The following is a 13,620-nucleotide window of genomic DNA, read 5'->3' on the forward strand; positions in this document are numbered from 1 at the left end:
ACCTTGTAGGAACTTTGCAGTACTGCCAAGCAATTCAGTGCATGTGAACACTATCTTAACCTTGTCCTTAATGCGACAGTCTCTGCTGGCCTGTCCTACCCTGTGTGTGATCGTGCTGAAATTGACTGTAGGGAGAGGACTACACTTCAGGAGCGTAGTTGGTTTGTAATATGCAGACGTTTCCCACAGAGGTAAGAAACCAGGACCAGAAGGTTGAGAGAGTGACATATTTTTGGATTGTGGATGGCTTACAGTGCTTATGGCTGATGCTGTCAACTTCTTTAATGGAGAGGAAAGATTGTGGTTAGGATCCAGGCAAGAGAAAATATAAATCTGTTAATGCTGAAAAGTTCACCTATTTATAATGGACTAGCTGGTGGCAGAAGCAGAGAATGTGATGATAGTCTGGTTAGGCTGAATTTGTGTCATTGTACATAAGCCTACTTGTAGCATTGCTGGTGTGAGATATCAGCTTAAGAGGAGCAGCCCAATGTACTATGTCAGGTTTAGGATTATCCAGAATTTGGAGAGGAAGTGTCTTACGCATTCATTATGCAGTAATGAATAAGATGCATTGATGCAAAGTCTAACAGCCAACATGTTCCTATGTGGAGTTAGTTGCAGTGAAAAGCTACGGTGAGGACTAGGGCAAAAAACACGAAAACTGGGGTTGGCCAAGTCTTCAGGAATGGATGAAAGCTGGTGTTTGCAGCATTCAGTGGCTTCAGTAAATTTTTGTTCATGGAAATGAAAACAGACATGAATTAACAATGAAAGATGTATAGCAGTGTGAGGAGGTTCTAATTTAGGAAAGCATGCTACTGAAAATTCGTTAATCTGTCAATGAGATTAGGATTAACTTTGGGCTTTGAGATGGGATAGACTGAAGAATAACTCTTACTGTCAAATTCTAAAAAAAATAATAATTAAAAAAAATTAGAAGCTGTGACTCTAGAAAAATAAAGGCTAACCTATTAATTGGTTAAGGTCTAGAGAACAAATATAAAACACTCTGGTGCTAACTAGGTCCAAGGGGAAATAGTGTAGTATTTTGTTTTGTTGTTGTTTTTTTTATTTTCCAGAAGTTTTTAGCTTGAATTCAAATAAAATTGTACTTGGATTTGGGATCAACGGGGACAGAATATTATATTTTTTCAGAAATAAGTACAGTGTTTGAATTTCATTTTTTATAATTCAATTACTTCTAATCACTCAAGCTTAAATATATGGCCAGACATCCACTGATGTGAACAAACATGAAAAAGCTGCCTTTAAGTGTTTTCTGTTGCTGATAGTAACTTGGTGCAATTTCAGTTGCACCAAAGCATGTTTTTCTCACTATTTTTTTTTCTTGAGTCCTAGAACTATCTTTGACCAGGATCTCAGCTCCCATGTGCAGTGCTTCTGGCCTGTGCCAGGAATAATGAATAGCTGGGGGTGACCCACTGCTGGTGCTTAGTTACTTGGGAAGACAAAGTTGTATTCTTTTCCAGCCTTGCCTTTGTCATAGCATGGTGTCAGTGAAGACGCTGCAAGCTGTAGGTTCCTATTGCAAGTAGTTCTTTACCCTTGGAAGTCTTTTAATATGTAAAAACAATTCACATTCTTGTTTTTTCTGCAAACCCTGACACATCATAATAACAGCTGAGACCCCATGTCTTCTAAATAACACCCCTGTATGCTGCTATTTTCTTGTTCTACCTGTTACTTCCTATCCACAATCCTACCTTTAATCAAAGGCTGCTGAGGATGTTTGCTCCTGAAAGCAATTACGTCTTAGAGGAGCATTCTGGTTTTCAGTCACAGGTTACTTTTGGAGACCTACATGCAGCAGATATACTAAAAACCCTTGATGCTTGTATTTTGGAAAAAGGACTATAAAGACAGTCTAAACCCTACAGTTCATTTAGTACTGAAACAGGTCTCCCTGCAAGACAAACAGAAGTCACTGGTCCTTGCCGCAACATGGTGTGGTGGTCCCTCATGGTGTATGCAAGCCTTCTGGAATTGCAGTAAAAGCTGTTCATTGCAGCTGCCTAGTGCTAGTCACTCTGTGCTCTGCTAAAGCCCAGTCGTCTCAAAGCTAGCAGTGGTAGTTCATAGGATATTCCTCGTGTCTGCTTTGTGTTAGTGTCTGTTAATGCAACTTAGTGTTGAGTAATTTTATTCCCTACTCTTTCTGTGAGAGCACAGAGTCATAAGGCTGCTTTGAAATTAAGCACAGGCAGCTGGATGCTGAACAGAACTGATCAGTGTCTTTCCACCAGAGCCAAGTTCAGGATTTGTGCTAGAATTGAGATTTATAATTCTGTTCTGCCAGTAATATGGGACAAGTGTAAAGTCTGGTTCCAAGAGAGGCCAAGGGATGTTCAAGTCAATTGGGCAGCTGGAAGTAAGGCTGAGGTTGGGCAGCATTTGGAGAGCTGAGGACTAGAAGGGGTTTTGGTGATCTGTTCAGATCTGTACTATGGAGAGAGGCTGGTGAAAGTCTCAGCAAATCCATGAGGCTTACTTTGGTAAATGGCCACAGGATGAGGTTTAAAAAAAAGATCAGGAAAGAACAGGTACAGAGGATGGACTTAGCAGTGAGCTCTGCAGGATCTGCAGGGTAAGCATGAAGACTTGGGCCAGTAGCTACCTGTGAGAGAAGAAACAGCAGGCAATCTTTGAGCAGCTGGGATTAATGGAAGGTGTCCCTGCCTGTGGCAGGAATTTGGAACTGAAAGGTCTTTAAGGTCTCTTCAACCCAAACCATTCTGTGATTCTATAATCTAGAATCCTTCTAAGGCTTTCAATATACTCTGTGTGAACATGAGTCTTAATGTCTGGAAAATGGTCATTTAGTAAACTTCACGGCATTCCGTTCCAGAAGGACCAAAATCCAGACTGAGTACTGCAGGCTTAACAGCTCATCCTAGGAGGGTGACACTTCTCATCTGTTGTTTAACCACTGTAGAATCCTTCCTGCCAGTTCCTACTTGATTCCCATGAAATACCAGAGCAAAGCTTATTGTGATCTAAAGTTTCACCTCAGCCACAAGTTGATGCAATTTTTGTGTGCAAATTGCACTAGAAGAGCTTAGCTGTGTTGCTGCAGAGTCATCAGCAGCTGCTCTTGCTGTCACTGCCAACAGTAGGTGTTGGTACCTGAAATGGTTCTCTTATACAAGATTTACACGGTGCTGATTCCGCTCTTTGGAAATCAAGAGCTGTGCTAGGTGATAACTCACAGATGTTGTTGCTCCTGCCTCATGCCAATGCTAGAGTGATGTTTTGTGATAAATCGGTTTTCAGTTTTTGCAAATGTCACTGCATTATCTTGTAGCAATTCTTTCTCAGTTTAGAAAATTTTCTCACTTCCTCACTTCCCCCTGCCCTCATCCTTTCTCAGACTAGGAAACTGGAGAAAAAGGAGTGTGAAAGCAGTGTTGTTCTATGTATCCCGTTTTATTCAATATTTAGCTGCAGAATTAGCGGCTTGAATTGTTCTGATTCAGGGAGTGGGATACTTTGGCAGGAATCTCTGTTTTCTTCTTGAAGGTCTCTGACTTCATTAGACCTTGGAAAGCAGAATGAACTTAGAAGGCCTCTGAGGAAGTTGCTTTGACACAAAAGGGGCTCAAGTTCCTGTGATCTTGCATGTATGAGGATTTCTTTCTTGGAAACAGCTCCTTGGGCCCATGTGGCAGCCCGCCTTGTCATCTTCCTGCAGTAGTACTCCTTTCCAGAATTCTCCAAGGGGGTTGTTTCGGTTTAAGGCAAAAAGGAGGGGGGAGTTCCCTTTACGCTTGCCAGGGTAAGAGGCAGTCCTCTTCTGAAGCTACTGCCAGCCCCCATTACCCTCGAGTGCTTCTTGTCGTCACCTTCTATTACCAGAGTTTATGAACTTCCTTAATGGCTTGTTTCAAACTAAAATATCCATGTTCCTTCTAGAGCCTGCTGCTTACCGGCTCCATCGCAAATACAAGGGCATGGGAGAGATTCTCAGAGCTTCAAATTTTACCCTAGCCATAACCTCTTAGCATAGTGCATCAAACACTGCTGCCAGCTTCAGTGGGGGGAATGCAGGGTTCCTCTCAGCAAGAGATGAGCTGGTTTCATTGGGACATCCAAAGATGATTAGGCCATCTTGTTCATCTCACCCACGGAATCGTTGCAAATAGCCAATGGGAAGTTTTATGACATAAATTAAATATTTGCTGCCACTTCTGGTGCTTTCCCACGCAGGTTGTAACATTTGAAACTACTTTAAACTGATGCCAGGCTTTTTTTTTTTTCTTTCAATTTTTATCATTTACAAGAGCTGCTCCCAGTGCTGCTTCAGCAGCCTTGTGCCACATGCAGTTTTACTTGATGTTTACCCATGGGGACTATGTTTTTCCCACATGGGATCTGTAGTGGAGAGCAGTCAGCAAGCCACTTTTGGGTAAGATTCCTCATCTAAAGGTAAGGTGATGCCCAAAGTCGTCTTACCCCAGAAAAACTCAGGAGCTTGATTGCCTTCCAAAGAGGTAAACAGGCTTGTTTTCTTTTGTCATTTATTCTCTTTCTGGCAGTAATCTGCAATCACTTTTTTTATTTAAAAGAAGCAATGTTTTTGATTGAAACGCCTACAACTTTGTTGTGAAAACTGATAAAATCTGGAATGAGAAGAATGAAGGGTCTGTGCGCTGCAGATTTCTTTCTATTTTTTGGTAGTGTAAAATCTTCAAAAGAAATTAATCAGACGTTGCCCTTTCTCTCTTAAAACAACAACAACTTGTTTACCTCCCGTGCATATGTGAAATGTTTTACCCTTCCCATCTCTAATGTTAGGATTTATAGGCCTCCTTCCTGGCTCCTGGCCTTTCCATCCATTGTAGAAAAATAAAACCAGCAATAAATAGATTCACAGTACTAAGTCTATAAATCTATGCATTCAGTTGCCCAAACTAATTTATCATTTTAACATAAGCACAAACTCAGATTAGATGTGGACCTGCAGAATTCAGCACATTCCATAATTTTTTATTCAGTTATTGCACTTAATCCATTGAGAAATAGTCCTACTAAAGCAAAAAAAAAAAAAAAAAAACAACCAACCAACCAAACAAAAAACGAAATCAGAGGGTCATTTCCCAACAAACATTTCCATAGTGGTATCAGAGGTGTTACCCGCAAGCCTTGTCTGTCAGAGCAGGGGCTGTTTGGGAGAGCTATTCTGTTGCTCTTTATTTAGTTTGTCTCGGTCCCAGATATATAAATTTAAAGTGATGTTTCTCCTATCTTCTCCTTTTCACTTATGTATGCCCTATAAAAGTCCCCAGCGTATATTGCAGGTCCCAGTATATAGTTGTGTGTCTCTTAAATCTACTGCACGAACATTTGTGATAGTTCACACAAATTCATTTTTTTTATTTATTTCATTACCCTAATGGTGATCCTTACATTAACTTCTATTACCTGAGTAGTGTGTCAGTACATATCTTTGAATTCCTGTTTTTCTGTAAGGAATTTCTTTAAATTCCCTTCAGGAATTTTAAAGAAATGATAAGCCTTATCAAGATTACAAAATTATTTTTCCAACATGTCTCCATTAAATGTATATGTAAGAACTGTCTGAGATACAGTATGAATACTCTGTGGACTACAGTAAGCCTCCTGCTGCATTTAATGTCTTCTGTGTTAATCAGCATTTAGCTTTGTTACTTCTGATCTGATCTGAGGTGTCGTTCATTCCTTATCAGCCATTAACTTGGCATGCTTTGGGTCTAGCTAAATGAGGATACGCTTTCTTTTGTGCTCAGGGAGTTCTTGTGAACACCAATTAACCAAAAGGAATCTCTCAGGGCCCTATTGCAGTGGTATTGGAGAGGAAGGGAGGAACAGAAAAGGAAGAAACCATGGCATTCAAAGAACCATTGAAAGAGCCAGAAGTCTGCCAAAGTGAGCTTCGTCTTTCTAGTTTGAGAACTTAACGGAGGTGCTGAAATTGTTAGTCTCATCACAGTTGAAAACCTAATTTAATCTGGGAGCTGAGCTCTTCCCTAACTGTTGGAGACTTGCAGATTAGAGACAGCACTATGGGGCAATCTGTATCTCTTTGTCCATTGCCTGTGGGTCCTGAACATGGGCAACTCCGTTACACCTAGTGCACACTGTTACTCATACATTTGATTAATCTCAAACTCATCTGATTCTTTCAAGTTTCAACTCTTGAGTAAGAAAGATCTGGAACTCCTCTTTCCCTACACTCATTACAAACGTGTGATGGGGTGTAGACCACATCTGTGCTGGTAACAGGGGAGAAAAAATGCTATGTAGAAACTCCTCTCTCCACCCTCTTTGTTGCCAATCCATTTCCATGGTTTAGCATTTGTGATCTGAAGAATCTGTTCTCCAGGCCCTGTTTCTGGCTCACTCTAGATTTAACAGACCTTGCCAAAAGTAGTTGATGTTAGCATGAGGAAAAAGTCTAATGGCTTTCAGCTATGGTATGCACATTGAATCTGTGCTATCGAGCTGACAGTAAGTGAAATTGCTGCTGAACTGGAATTTTCTCTTCTTATTCTAGAGAACCTGCTCTTACTGAGGCTGTCCCATCCTTCCCATAGTGGCAATACATGTCATGAAGATACTCAAGATCTGCAGGTCCTTCAGATGGACAGGATTATCTGGCAAATATTTGTGCTTTGCTGATTACACTAGAGTCATGCCACTTTTCTGATTAATTGGGCCAACAAATCCTTGACTGCTAAGGGTTAGGTTTGTTTATTTGCTTGGTCTTTATTTCATTTTATGCTATGCTTGGATTGGGTCTAAGAACTTCAGTTAAAGTATTGATCTTCTCATTTGAGATGCCTGACACCAAGCAGGAAAGGCTGTTTCGGGCACTGTTGAGTAATGATGGTGAAGGTACTCCAGAATTCCTTGCTGAAAGCAGGCTGTTAGCTGTGTGGGTTAAAGCTGGAGAAATCTCTTAGGAAGCCATGAGAATTAGTTGCTGGGAAGCAGAATGATGGGGGTGGGGATGAGGTCACATAAGCACTGCTAATGTCTCACTTCCCTGACTTCTGAGTGCTGAGGCACTCAGAGCAGCAGTCCCAGAGGTAGTGTCAGTGATAATGCATGACACGGGAGTGGTGGGCTGCTCTGGCAAGCCATTGCTCTCCAAATCACTAAAATAAGCACAGTCAACCTGAGGTGGTGAAAGAGGAATGAATGTTACAGAATCTCTGAGTCCTATAAATGTAACTAGTTCACCAGCTCTTCATAAACGCGTAGTTTGTTCCCATCTAAATCCACAGGTCATCACAGTTCTTGACCTCCTTCCCCACTATGTATGGCAGCAGCTTTCCCATCCTCAGTTCTAGAACCAGTTCTTTTCTTGGCCACCCCATGACCAAGGAGAGTAGTTCAGCAGGCCTGGTAGGCTTTAGATCTCTTCTCTTCTAGCTGCAGGCCCATGAAAGGGAAGAGGAGTCAAGCTTTACTTCTGTGATCTTCATCAGATGACAGTTTGGCTTATTTGTGGCTGGACAATAATGCCAGACTTCATTAGAAATATCATCCTTGCAAAATACCTCAGGAGCTGAGCAAGGATAAAAAGAGCATCTACCAAACAGGGATGATAATCAATGTGTAGGCTGCTGGCAACAACGTGCAGAAAGAGGTACATCCTGGTGCTGCTCCCTAATATTCTCCATTAACAGCCCACAGGCATCCTGGGGAAGGAAATAGTGCAGACCAAAGGCCAGGGAACAGACAAAACAGGAAAAGGACAAGCACTCAAGACCCCTTGCAAATGAATCTGATTTATTGAAATGCATCCCACCCAAAGTCAGAAGCATTATCAAAGACCCTCCTGACCCTTTGTCCCTCTGCCTCTATGCTTTGAACCTGTTTGCCCTGTATACTGCTTGGCTGTGAGTTCTGCCTTAGTGTTCGTACCCAACCCATTTTATTAAAAAAAATACAACAAAAAAAAAAAAAAACCAAACAACCCTCTCATTCTTTGATCAGTATTTTTCTCCTGCTCCTTCAGTTAGGCCAGCTGAATTCCCTCTCTGCTTTTAGTCAGTCTCCTGTAACTACTTTTTTCCTCTGTTCTCAGTGAGTTAGGGAATGGAGGAGTTTGCCTTCTTTTAGTCATTTCTCTAACTCCTTCCAAGCAGCTGGAATTTATTTTAATAAAGTTCATTTCAATAGCGCCTGGAGCCATAACACATGAGACTGTGATCTCAGAAGAGCTCATAAATTAAGTAGGGTCAGCTCTGGTCGATGCATGCGTAGGAGACCTCCAAGGACACCCTGTGCGCTGATGAGCCTGTGCCAAGGATATAGGAGCTGCCAGACTGTGACTGCCATGTAGGCTGTCTCTTTTAGTATGCTCTCTCTAGCCACTGCCAAGTGCTTCAGAGGAAGATACATGGTCCCTGTGGTGGGCAAGTTATTCTTAACCAATCATGATATCCTCCTAGGCATTTGTGGTATGAAGCTGTTGGTCTGTTCTCTCAAATGTGCAAGGGTAGCTGGGGGCACTGGACTCTGGCTGCTTACACAGTGCCTGGGCTTCTCTTTGACACTCATACCAAGGCAGATTTGGTGGGCTGCTCTGGAATCAGCCCTATCTCACTTCACCGTATGAACACGCTACAGAGGTAGTATGTTCCTCAGGAGAGGAAATATTCAGCTTGAATATGCCCTTTGCAAACCCAATAATACATTCTCCCTGGAACTAAATAATAAGAGTGTTTTTGAAAGGTACATTCTGGTTATAAAGTCCAAAAGATGGTGACTTCCCCAGTGAAGCTGTTGCAGTTCCAGCTGCCCAGAAATTAGTTAAATAAGACAGATTTGTCTAGTGAACTTTCAGCTATTGGCTGACATTACGTCTTTGTCAGAAAGACAGAAAAGCCTGCGTTCTTGCCTCTGCTTCCTAGTAAATGCTTTCCTATGTGTAACTTGCTATATTCAGCAATTATGTCACCTCAAAACCTTCCCTTCTGCAAAATGAATTAATTGGATACATTAAGCCATACATTCTAAGTCTTGTTTTCTAGTTCCTGAGGTCCATACTGCTGATAGCCCCACACAGTGACAAATCCCATGTGCTTTTTGTGGATTTCAAAAATCCACAAAAAACAGAGTTTTTAATTCAGATTATAATACGACCCACAGATTAATGGCTATTTGACAGTTTTTCTTCATCAGTGAAACTACTGCTTTAACCTTTTCCCTTCTGAGCCAAGGAGATTCTGAAAATGTTACACTTTTTTTTTCTAGTCAATGTTAACTGCTTTTCTACTACCTTGTCTTGGTGGTTGAAGTCAGCTATGAGGCATTGGCTCTGTTTTGTGGAATAACATAGTGCAGAAAGAGTGGCCATCAATAAGCAGGAAGCTTCCAGGTCAGTAACTCTCAAAATCTGTCCTGTGACCTTCTCTCTGTAGAGGGATGTACCAAGATCAGGAGAACCCTCTTCCCCTCTTATAGTCCCTGGAAGTGCTGAGTGACATACAACTATTTTCTTTCTCTTGTTATTCTAGTCCCTTTCCTCTTGCCATATGTGTTACTTTCCTAACCCTGGCATCAGAGTTTGCACTAAACTATTATTCATCAAATGTTCTATTTCTTATCACTGCTCTACTTCCCACTTGTGTGTCTTTTTTTGTTTGTTTTGATTTCTGGTGGTGGTGGTTTATCTTGTTCATTTGATTGTTTTTTGAATAGTTTTGGGATTATTTCAACACTTCTAAAACAGAAGCAGCAAGCTAGAACCAAGCATGGTTTAGAGAATGTATTAGGTGAGCTTTTGCCACCAACAAGATTAGCCTTTCTCATTTCTGTCCAGAAGATCTTTTTGTGACCACCTTAGTAGTTCAGGCAAGGATTCAGACAGATGTATTTGCTTTTGGTTGGCTGGGCTTACTCCATAAGGGCTGCATTTTATTTTCTTCCTGCAGCAAAGATGATGCTTTTCTATGTGTAGCCTGCTTTTCAGTTATACTTTTTCATAGGTTCAGTATCCGGGGCCTATCGCACACCCCTGTGTATCCAGTATTTCTTGTATTTTGTGATATCTATGTCACAGAGGTTTCCAAGGCAGTATTATCCAATTTTGGGTATGCTGTAGGAGCCTTCTTAGTAGCTCTTTGGTGCCGTGGATGATTGGTTTGAAGTGGCAGAGACTGTTATGCTACTTTAGGTGGTTGATGTAGGAGAAAGGTATACTTAACTGAGTCAAACTGAATGGAGAGTAGGAGGAAAATGAATGAGAAGCGCTAAAACATGTAGTGAGAAGGAAACTTCAAACATTTTTTCTTTCTCTTTTGCAGAAACAGAAGTAATTCTGTAATAACCTGTGACATAGTTTGTGATAGGGTGTGGATGTGGGTGTCTCTGTTTCAGAGCATCTCCATACCATGTTGTTTCTTTTTCTGCTTGCTTGTTTTCTCCGGAGATTTCACTCCGTTCTGCTGAGCTGGTAAATACAGATCTGTGTATTGTTTTCCATGTTACAATAAAATATCTCATCCCTGATCACTGGGCACTACTTGATGGAGGTGAAGCGTCTACCTGTTTGAGATATACCACCTCCTGAGATTATGAAGAGCTGGGACAAGAAGAAAGAATATGGTATCAATAATGATACATGCATCATAGCTTTGGGATGATACAGTAGTGTCACTGGCATGAACAGGGTTTAGAGACTTCCCCTATGCCAGATGGTACCAACAGGCTCTGCACACTTTTCTCCCTGCTGGGGCTCTGGCTGCCTGTGTCCCAGCCAACTCTGATACATGCAGCTTAACCTGAGGTCATACTGCTGTGAAAGCAGCACTGTAAGAGATCTGCGGGGGGCCTTGTAGGGGTTTCTCCCCTTATTTTGTTGAGAACCGCTTTTAAATCCAGGCCCTTTGTCCTGGCCTCAGTTACACTGCAGATATGCCTTTACCTGACCGTGCACCCCATTAATTTCGACCCTGACCTGGTGACTTGACCTCTTGCCTGATTTCAGACCTGCTTTGTCTGTATGGACTTGTCTGGCAACCACTGAACTGAGGCTGGCCCTGGTCAGAGTCACTGGAGCTGCTCTACTTTCTTGCTGCTGTGCTGTGGTCTCTGCTCATGTTGGCCTGAGCACTGCCTGGACTGCCCTGCTGTTCTCTTTGGCCTCTTGCAGGGCAGCCCTCATGCTGCTGCTCGACACCCTGCATCTGGCAGAGCTGAGAGTGAGATCTGTAGGTCATCCCTCGCTTGTACTAATAAAACCTTTACAATGTCCCATACCACAGTGTATTTTTGAAATGCATCAGAGAGATTAAATGCTTGATTTGAAAGGCTAATCATCTCCTTTCCAGATAACCAAGATCTTTTGAAAATATCACTTTAGCTCTTCAGGGTTCAAAGCCTCCAAAATAAACACGGGGAGCCTTTAAAAAGACCAAGATAGGCTTTTAATACAGTGTCGCACCTTTGAAGTCCACAGGCTAGCACTGGTAGCACATGAATTATTCCAAAATAGCTCCATGTGCTAATATATTTTGAGAGGTCATCTGTGCCTTTTGTGTGACTGTTTAAACATTTAAGTTTATGGAAAGTTAGTTAACAGCTGTTCCAGACTCAATGGATTAATTAACTATACACTGTGTTTATACAGCTCCAAACCATACAACAGGTACTGTGTCTGACATGATTCTGAAGATGTATTGCAGGGCTTTGGACCACAAAGATCATTTTCAAATAGGAGGTATTTATAGTTTTTATTTCCAGTCTAATTGATGGTGCTGACGCTTCAGAGGTTCTGCAGATCATCTGAGAGAACCCTTCACTATATTTCCAGCAAACAGTAGGAGCTAGCTTTTTTTGACCATGGCCTGTAGGAAAGTGTTTTCCAGCCACTCCTTTATTATCTGACCAAGGAGACTGAGAACAGAGGCTGGAGCTCTTATGGGACCCTGGAGGAGACACGGGGAGGCCTTGCAAGGAGGGATCTTTTGGCTCTGATTTCCTTTCTTGCTTCCAGAGCCCCTGCCACATTTGGCATTCCCCTTAATCCCGTGGACTAATATATGAGCACCACTGAGGCAGTCCATGGATCCTTTTCCTGCTGGCAAGTGGAGCAGCCTGCTGGCTGAAGATGACTGACTCCTCACTGCCCAGAGATGTCTGATTGGAGGGAGTTCCCACCGTACTCTCTGAATGCACTTTGCTGCAGTATCAAGTCCTGACTTCTAAGATGAAGTCAGTAAAGAGTGAAGTTTACATCACCAAGCTGATCTCAGACTTCCCACTGTGTAAGTATCCTAAGTGTGGGAAAAACTCAGCCATACTTCTTGAAGTCTTCACAATCCCTTCTTTGTGTCCTCCTCCATAGCAGACAGGAACTAAATGAGACAGCAATCAGCCTTTATACTTAATTAGTGTAATTTCCCTTGAGTGGCCTGTTGCTTTTAGGCACAGATCTAATCTGCTGTGTATAACATCCATGTCATAGATAATAGAAATGAAGGGGGAAAAAGCTCTCCTGTTACTGTACACTACCCCATCCATTCCTCTTTGGTTACTGAGTGATTGTCCTCTACAGTCAAAACAAGACTGGGGAAAAGTACTGATGGAACCTCAAAGGCAGAGCCTAATAAATCTTGCTAGAATAAGTACTTGGAGAAAGACAGAGGATCACCTGTCTCTGTAGCATCACCATGGAGTAGAAACTGGGTGAGTTGTTCCTTAGTACAACTAGATGGTCCCTGGTTGTATCTACAAAGAACATCTAAATACCGAGAATGTGAACTTGGAAGAAGCTTTGATTTCCATACAGAAACTGTATGACTAGCCACTTAAGGAGCAGTGGAAGCTGGTACACTGAAGAAGTAAGTCTATTATGCAATAAGTATTGCATTTTTGCAGTATTGCTGACAGAGCCATAGTAAGACATCTAGGCAGCTGAGATGCCTCCCAGACCCACTTTGTTGTACTGTATCTGCATTGCTACAGCAGTTCCCCTGGGCAGCAGCAGAAGTCAGCAAGGGCATGGATGTGTGTATTCCCTGTTCGGTGCTCCTTGCCCTGGCCTTGCTATCAAAGGCCTTTGGATTCTTGTGTTTTCCCCTGCTTCCTCTTGCAATAACAGCACCCACTGAATGCTGCCCGATGCCTGCTTATATCCTGATAATCTCCCTCTGAGGTGTTGGGACCACCTAAGAGTGGGGCATCTACCTGTGGGCCACAATTCCATGCATCTTAAAAGCACTAAAACTTGTAGCACTAAAATAATTTTACCGTGCAGTATTCTGGTGTCCATTTACAGGACAATCACGGCAGGCTTTGCCTCCTTCAAGGCCAGTGACCTGTCATCCAAGCAGCTCAAATTCATCCTGCTTCTGGAACCTAGCTCCACTGGGTCAATGCTGAGCAGTCAAATTTATTCAGTCAAACTGCACTGGACATGGTGGGAGCAGAGCAGCTCCTGACTCAGAAATAACTGTAGCATAACATGGTCTGCCCATCCACCTACTGCCATCAGCAATGGTTAATCCTATTATGTGGTGTGAATTGCTCCACTCATCTACTTCCTCTGTTCCTGGTATCGTTTCAGAAAGGTGGTTTCTTAAACTGCAGGGCCGCTCGTCAATTACT

Source organism: Numida meleagris, chromosome 6 (assembly GCF_002078875.1).
Source record: "Numida meleagris isolate 19003 breed g44 Domestic line chromosome 6, NumMel1.0, whole genome shotgun sequence".
Lineage (NCBI taxonomy): Eukaryota > Metazoa > Chordata > Aves > Galliformes > Numididae > Numida > Numida meleagris.